Source organism: Argopecten irradians, chromosome 7 (assembly GCF_041381155.1).
Source record: "Argopecten irradians isolate NY chromosome 7, Ai_NY, whole genome shotgun sequence".
In the NCBI taxonomy this organism is placed as follows: domain Eukaryota; kingdom Metazoa; phylum Mollusca; class Bivalvia; order Pectinida; family Pectinidae; genus Argopecten; species Argopecten irradians.
Genome location: NC_091140.1, coordinates 21175729 through 21184181, shown reverse-complemented (window position 1 = coordinate 21184181; position 8453 = coordinate 21175729).

The window sequence follows — 8453 nt, the reverse complement described above, 5'->3', positions numbered from 1 at the left end:
TTTAAAGTTTGATTTTCAACAGTGTTGAAGATTTTCAAAATAAATATGACTTAATGTGCAATTTTCTGCTGTAAAAAGTCATCATTCATATTAAAATTCTGACGCCTTGGTACAAAGTTTTATCATTATACATATGCTTGATGTATACATTAAAGAAAGCTATGGTAATTTGTTGTCAACAAGCAAACAAATAAAGTAATTACACTGAATATCAAGTGGTAAAACAACAAATTAGATATGGCCATTCAAACAAGGATGGGAAGATTTATAAACATGTGTAGCAGGTTTTATCTTTGATTTGAAGGAATCAAATAACTTGGGGACATTTGGTCAGATTTTGATTTTTTTATAGTGTCAATGTTTACAACATAAATTGTGTGTGTAATCAGCCTTGTATCCCCTAACGTGTTGTATTTACACTCCCCCGACACTGTACAGGGCCTGGTGTAGAGGGAAAGCCAATTAGGAAGGCAGACACCAATTAACAAGGCATTGTACGAACGTCATTATCAGGTGCTATCAGAGGACACGACATGTTTATGGTCAGTACATTGGTCGCAGATGACCCTTCCCCTGACCCTTGTGTCCAGACCCTGAGATTGACCTGTGTTCTATGTTGGGTTATCAGGACAGTATCAGAGGCCATGTGGCTCCCTCTACACCTGGGTTGTGTCCCCTTTACACCCTCGTACTACTAATGACATGTTCATGTTTCCATAAATACTGCTTATCTCCCCTTTATGGTTTGATAAACATGCTTATCTCCCCTTTATGAGAAACAATTCATACATCTTTACATGGACCAGATATACATGCATTGTGAGAAAAGGTCTGACATGACCATGGTTATCTGTAGTCTTGTAACATACCACAAATTAAAGTTTATCAGATATAATGTAATCTAACATCAGTTTCAAGCTCACATCATCCTCTGCACCAAGTTCAGATACACAACAACAATAGCCAAAATTCTTAACTACTATAAAAATGACAATTTTTGAATAACCAGCTGAACAAATAAAAGTTTTTGGACATCCTTATAGAATTGGCCAGGAAATCAAACATGGCTGCAAGGAAGGTACATTGAAATTAATCTTATAAATAATGATATAAATACAGAAGAAGTTAAATAGGTTTTTTTCAGGTTTCTACAACTTAATACATGTAAATAATGACTCAACATGAGGTGACACTTCAGAAGATATGATCCTAAAAAGTGTGATACGATCCCCATAATTATCTACCTTACAGGTGAGACAGACCTGATGACAGGTAGCTATAACAGGTAAGTTTTATAGGTATAGTCCAACCTGTAATGATCACCTTAAAACTGTACACAAAACTAATGCACATTTCAGAGGTCAGAGGCGCTCAACAGTTCTATGAAAAAACCAATGAAATGCTCGCAGCATGAAACCACAGCTTTTTACTGGGTTTTCCTATCTTGTCCTGTTTCAAAGATTGAAAACAAATTATCGGAAAGTCATAGAAATGCCCTAGATATGTATCATTCAGAAACTTAAATTAATGTTAAAATTGAATATTCACTATAAAATTCACTGTGCTCTCAATATAATAACAATGATTTTGCGGGAATTTCGAAATAAAATTCTTCACAGGCTGTAACAAATATGAGTTACACGAAAAGACGATTTGGATTATGCCATCAATAATGATTACGATCACAGTATTGACACTGACATGTCAGTGACCTTGACCCTATAATCGATGACCCCCGTGACTAGACACAAGTGATAATTGTCACTGATGAAGGTCACATCCATCAAAAGGACACCACAACGACACAAAAGACATCACCATTTTCAGGGGCCAGAAATTAAAATACATAATATGCTGGTAGTGACAAAAACTTTACACAGACACGTACATCATCGGTATCCGAAAGCAGATCTTGCACATAATAAAATTTATTTTAACAAAGAAATTATCAATGAAAATTGTTTTAAAAAAGGACATAATAATTTCCATTTTTTCTAAATAACACATACTGATAAGAAAATGTTTTTTTAACAAATTGATTTTTATCAGAACTAATTTGATTATTTAACATGATCTTATGAACAATTACTAGTTAGAGTTGTCTCCTCTTAAAATTGTCTCCCTTATTAGACCTTGACCTCAGTGTTTGTGGTACTTGTATATGACCTTGAACTCCAGACAATACTTACCATATTTTCCGTCTGTGACTATGTCATTCTTGCCTTTCTGTACGATGGTCACATGACCTAACTTCTTACTAAGCATCTTGACATTGAGAAGTGGTTCATTCTCCTGTTGTTTTTCACCATCCATCTGAAGTAAATAGAATTTAAATATCTTACTTTTATTATAGTTTCAGTTATGAACATGACTAGATAATGGCAACAATAATCAAGTCTTAGAATCTAACAGATTATTCATCAGAAATGGTAATCTGAATACAAAACCAGGTGACATAGTGGTTAGTTACTCGCCTTTACCTAGTGTCCCGTAATATTGATCCTTAATACAGACTTGAAAAGATCAAAGATCACCTGCCCGATCACCTGGGTTCTCTACAGGCATTCTGGTTTCTTCCTATTTTAAGGTCCCTCGCTTGCTTTCATCTGGACTATCAAAAGTGATTTGTATATATGACTTGTTTTGTCGTCAATGTAAAATATATTAAGTTCATTAAAAGTCTAAATAAAAATTTGAATTTTAGAAAGTAGACAAAGACTGCAACTGCAACTACTTTTTTGTTAACCTTCATAAAGTACTATCAGTTTAAAATGCTTAAGTTTTAAAGAGATTGGTGGAAAAGTATGAAACTCAATCTGCACAAGGTCATTATAAAAGGGCTGAATTAGCAAAAGTAAATGGTGATTAGGGGTACTTTTGTATGATAGGTACTCTGAAATTCTCTCAAATGCTTTATGTGTACTATACTATCAGATTATTTGTCATATGAAGGTATACATCGTACTAGTCATCGTTATGTCACACATCAAATTGTCAATGATTATGTAACAGTATTCAACGTAATTTGAAAGATTTGTCTATGTTAAGTAAATACATTTACAAGGCTAATCAAATAAGAAGAAATTTATTGCCATGAAAAAGTAAAGAAAAAAAACCCTGTCCATTCTCTGTGTATTATACATATGTACATGTAACCTGTCCTCTCTACACTGCTTTAGTGCCTGCTCTGTAAAAATGTTGTATTTTGTACTGATGGGCTGTAAAGCCTAAAGTAATAAAAGAATTGAATTGAATTGAATATTGTTACATAAACCATACTTCCCAATCTGAAATGTTTAGAGAACAAAACATTACTTTCAATTGTGTTTCATATGGGATAACATAGGATCTGTAAGGAATAACAGAGAAAAGACAGATGTTCAGACATGATTAAAACAACCAACTTCAATGTACATGATTATTGACGGTAAATACACACCAAAGTGGACAGAAAACTGCTAATTTTCTTTTTGTTACAATACTACCTGTTCAGGTGTTAAATAAAGAGTTTAAACAATCAAAATACTCCTAAGTATAATGGCATTGTTTACTTTGAGATAATATCATGCACTGCATATTTTCAGAAGTTTATGAAATAAGTCCTTGAGAATCAAAAAAAATATGCCAGTATGGTATATTGAAATATAAATGAAACCAATTCTTGTTTAGACACATTTCCCGTTCTTTTACACAGTGATTTTTTAATTATACCAATTAGTGTTTCAGACTTATTAACCATTGTGTGTTTTGGCCCTGACCAGGACCAGTAATGCGTGCTCCAGTCGTCACCATCACGAGTACCAGGAGCACTTTGTACAGTAGACCTGTATAGAAGTATTAATCAGGAACCTTGGGGGATTTGTCACCCCTACAAGTGCTAATCCACTTGGCAGTTGGTCAGTACAGAACCCTTAAGTGCTTTTTCATCTTCCACACATTTCCGGCGAGTAAAATCACGTTATTTCTTAGTTAGAAAATCCGACGATTTATTAAGACAGTACATGCAATCAATGTGACAGCTTTAAATCCATCGTGTGAGTCTGTCATATTTCAACTGTACACAATAATTACTGTACTCTGTAATTGAAATATTTACCTTGCAATGTAGTTACAGCTTTTGTTTCATCACAATCATAAAGAAAGTGACAGATGCTACAGATTTCTGTTTTGAAACCTAGACATCTCAAATAATTCGCCTTTCTCTGTAATTCTGAATTAACTTAAATACATTTCTGAAAATAAATACAGCTTGTTTGTTAGAGAATAAAATCAATTTCATAAAGTTGGGGAATTGAAAGCTGAAATCAATCCAATTTTCAATTGCATCTAATCTAAAATATTTTTTATATTCTGTTTTTAATAAATCCTCAAAGTCGTTGTCAGTGATTGATTTTCAGAACATAACCATCCTCTGACTCTCAGTTGTACCAGAAATTACCCTCTTTATAAAGAAACCATTTGTTTGAAGTGACAGACGAGAATATAAAGAAAGCACACTGCTGTAGCGTCTTCTCTGGTTTTGGCTGTTGACTCAGTAGGAAAATGTTATAAATCTGTTTTATTTCAGTTTCAACCCATCTTATTGAATGTAGACTATTGTCAACATGATATGATACCCAAACTTCAATAGACCTTATTAATTAGCATTAATGAAATCGTGCTGTCAAAATATATTTCTTTTTCAGCGACATGCTAAAACTGAACTGCATGATTTTCTTAAAATAGATCATGCGTTTAACAAACAAATTTATTAGAAACTAGCTGCAACAAACTTGCTTTCTTCAACTAAATGAGATTCTTCTAATAGAATCTACAGTATATTTTTAAGAAAGAAATAGGGTTTCCTCATTTGGGTCTAGATGTAACTTAATTCAACAGAAAAAGATTATTTTAGCAAAGATTTTTTATTTGAATAAAAAGTTTCTTTCATTTGTAACAGGATTAAATAAAGAAATTGCAGGTATCCGTTTCATTAAATATGGTGGGGAATAAATTGAAAATCCAAAGTTAGAAGAAAACCACACCATATATACCATATCTATACATATTCCGTCCAAACAAATCTTAAATGATTATTGTCTTCATGCAGATTCGGAAACTGACAAGTCCAATAATAGCTTATCATTGATTGTCTTTAGATTCTAAAACTGACCAGTTCAATAATAGCTTATCAAGGATAAGTCTTCAGATTCTAAAACTGACCAGCTCAATAATAGCTTATTATGGATTTGTCTCAACATTCCGAAACTGACCAGTCTACTAATATTGGTTATATGGAAAATATTGATGTCCTCTACAATTAATTGGTGTCAATGTTCATAGCTTGTGGGATGTAATATCAAAGGGAAGTCATAACCCGGCAGATCAAAGTCACAGGGAAGTTTGTAATGGATGATTTATTACTAAACTGACATCAAGCTATCTGATGATGATGATTTCTCCCGTAACTATGGAAACCCCTCATCTACACCATTAGGCCCACATACAATTCAACTCTTTATAACTTTGATCAAATGACAATTTATTCGAAATAATATTTCCATAACATAATTTATGGAATCTGCTGAAACAACTGTTTTTCATAAATCAAGAGGCATATGTAAATCAATTCCTGTTTTAATCATTCTCCCATATATCACACTGCACCACAAACGTTTATAAAATGATGGACGACAGTCTCAATTTCACACTGATAATGAGTATGAAATTACATTTATAAATTCAAAAATTCAGCCTACAGTACCTTATACCAGTATGTATGGATGGTAAATTTGCTGAAATAAAATCATCTCCTATATTAAATCAGAGGGCCATGGATGTGCCAGGTATAAGAGGTGGTCGGAGAACCCAGAGAAAATCTATGGTCAGTAACTGGCAACTGCCTCATGTGAGATTCAAATTTGAAATCAGAAATGGAGGTCTTTATAAGAGGTAAGAAGTTAAAACGCCTTAACCACTCAGCCAGTGCAGCCCCCTGTACGTTGTACATCTGTGCAGTCACACACAAAAGGTTTACAATATATAGTGTGCAGTACAGGAGGTATAAACAACAAAACAAATGTGTATTGTGGCAATCATTTATCTCACAGACAGTCAACCATCAGACAGGCCTAATGATGATCTCATTTGTCTCAATCATGGCCTCTCATGACACGCTCCATTTACCCTGCCAAAACACATGCATCAGACCAAAGTCAAACTCTGGGTTCATCCTATACATAACAGTCCAAATCAGGGGTCAGCATTAAGGTCAATCCGGACACCGGTCAACCCAGACTACCAATAACCATTACTCTGGCTATGGAAAGTAATGGGTTTAATTAGTCGGGAGTATATGGTGTTCCAAGGGAGATAAATCTTGTGATTTATGTCAGCCTGTTCCACATATAGAGGATTTTGTACTAATTGACAAGACTGCTATATAATTCCAATAGAGAAGTTAAATAAACCCCAGCTCTAGACAAACATGTCTCAATATCCCTATTCTCTTGTAGACAGTGTCGTATCACTGTGGTGATTGTAAAATACCATCATCATGGTCACTAGTTACATTATATATCTTTATAGAAGATCTGCTTCTAAATGAGGGAACTGTCATAAAAATCATTGATTTCTACATAAAGTCTGGTCTAACTACTGTTGAATTAGTCTTTATATCCGAAACTTATATTCTGATACAGAAACAACCAAATCAGAATACAACGTAAAGTTAAAATAACACAAACAAGAGACACTATAGATTCCAACCTGCTATTACAACCACCTGTATACAGTACAACCTATCAAAACCGACCCTTGTCTAATCTGAATACTTCTCTATTCCGATGTTATAATATGACATTTTCCTTCTTTATTTATAGTAATTAAAACCTGTATAATCTAGAACCTGTATTTCTAGTCCCTTAATGTAAATAGTATAGGCCAGTTTTAAGAACGACCCTGTCTTAATTTATTCACCCCTGAAGACTCATTTGAAATCTCCCAAAACTAAAACTGGAAGAGTTCATTATAAAATTCCAGGGGTGAATGAGTTAAAAGACCAGCGTTCTCCCACTCCTTGACTTGCTATTATAAAGATTGGTTCTCCTGTATATACCGGTACAAGTATGAATCTGTGAGAAAACCTGGAGAATTGATTCAGGGGTTTCATTTCTTTTAGGAGAGGCAGTGCGCAAAAAGTACTGAGTACTGTCTGATATTGAAACCCCTGTAATGATAAGTAGTGTACTCAGTACAACTGGTAAGACTTTCATTAGCATTTTACCTATTGTGATGATCTATTATTTTATAGCTGCTCAAAACCTACTAACTCCACCTATACAAACCCTTTCTTCTTTGATACAGCTAACCAAATAATCAAAATGTAATAATTATTCATGATAGCTCTCCAGCAGACTTTATGAAAAATTGGTCCAAAATGAGCAATAATTATGTTACGCGTACCATTTGTAGAAGAACAGGAAACAAGAGGCCCAGAGGGCCTGTATCGCTCACCTGGTTTGTAATGCCATGTAATTTTCTGAATACAGGTTCATTGTTTCTTTTCTGAAGGAATTTTATTATTAACCTCTAAATCCCCTTATGGGCCACACCCCTCCTGCACCCAGGGGGTCAGAGCAAAAATTTATACAAGTTCTGTTCTCCTTCCCCCAAGGATGTTTATGGCCAAATTTGGTCACAATCCAAGCAAAACTCTAGGACAAAAACTGTATATAGGATTTACCTCTATTTCCCCTATTGGGCCCCACCTGTCCTGCCCCTGGGGGGCCAGAGCCAAAATTTATACAAGTTCTGTTCCCTTCCAAAAAGGATGTTTGTGGCCAAATTTGGTTACAATTCATGCAGAACTCTATGACTAGTAGCGATTTAAAGGATTTACCTCTATTTCCCCTATTGGGCCCCGCCCCTCCTGCCCCCGGGGGATCAGAGCCAAAATTTATACAAGTTCTGTTCCCCCTCCCACAAGGATGTTTGTGGCCAAATTTGGTTACAATCCATGCAAAACTCTGAGACAAGTAGCGATTTATAGAATTTACCTCTATTTCCCATATTGGGCCCCTCCCCTCCAGCCCCCAGGGGGGCCAGAGCCAAAATTTATACAAGTTCTGTTCCCCTTCCCCCACGGATGTTTGTGGCCGAATTTGGTTACAATCCATGTAGAACTCTGGGACAAGTAGCGATTTAAAGGATTTACCTCTATTTCCCCTATTGGGCCCCGCCCCTCCTGCCCCCGGGGGGTCAGAGCCAAAATTTATACAAGTTCTGTTCCCCCTCCCACAAGGATGTTTGTGGCCAAATTTGGTTACAATCCATGCAGAACTCTATGACTAGTAGCGATTTAAAGGAAATGTTGACGGACGGACGGACGACGGACGACGGACGACGGACGACGCGCCATGACATAAGCTCACCGGCCCTTTGGGCCAGGTGAGCTAAAAATATTCTTTCCTGGT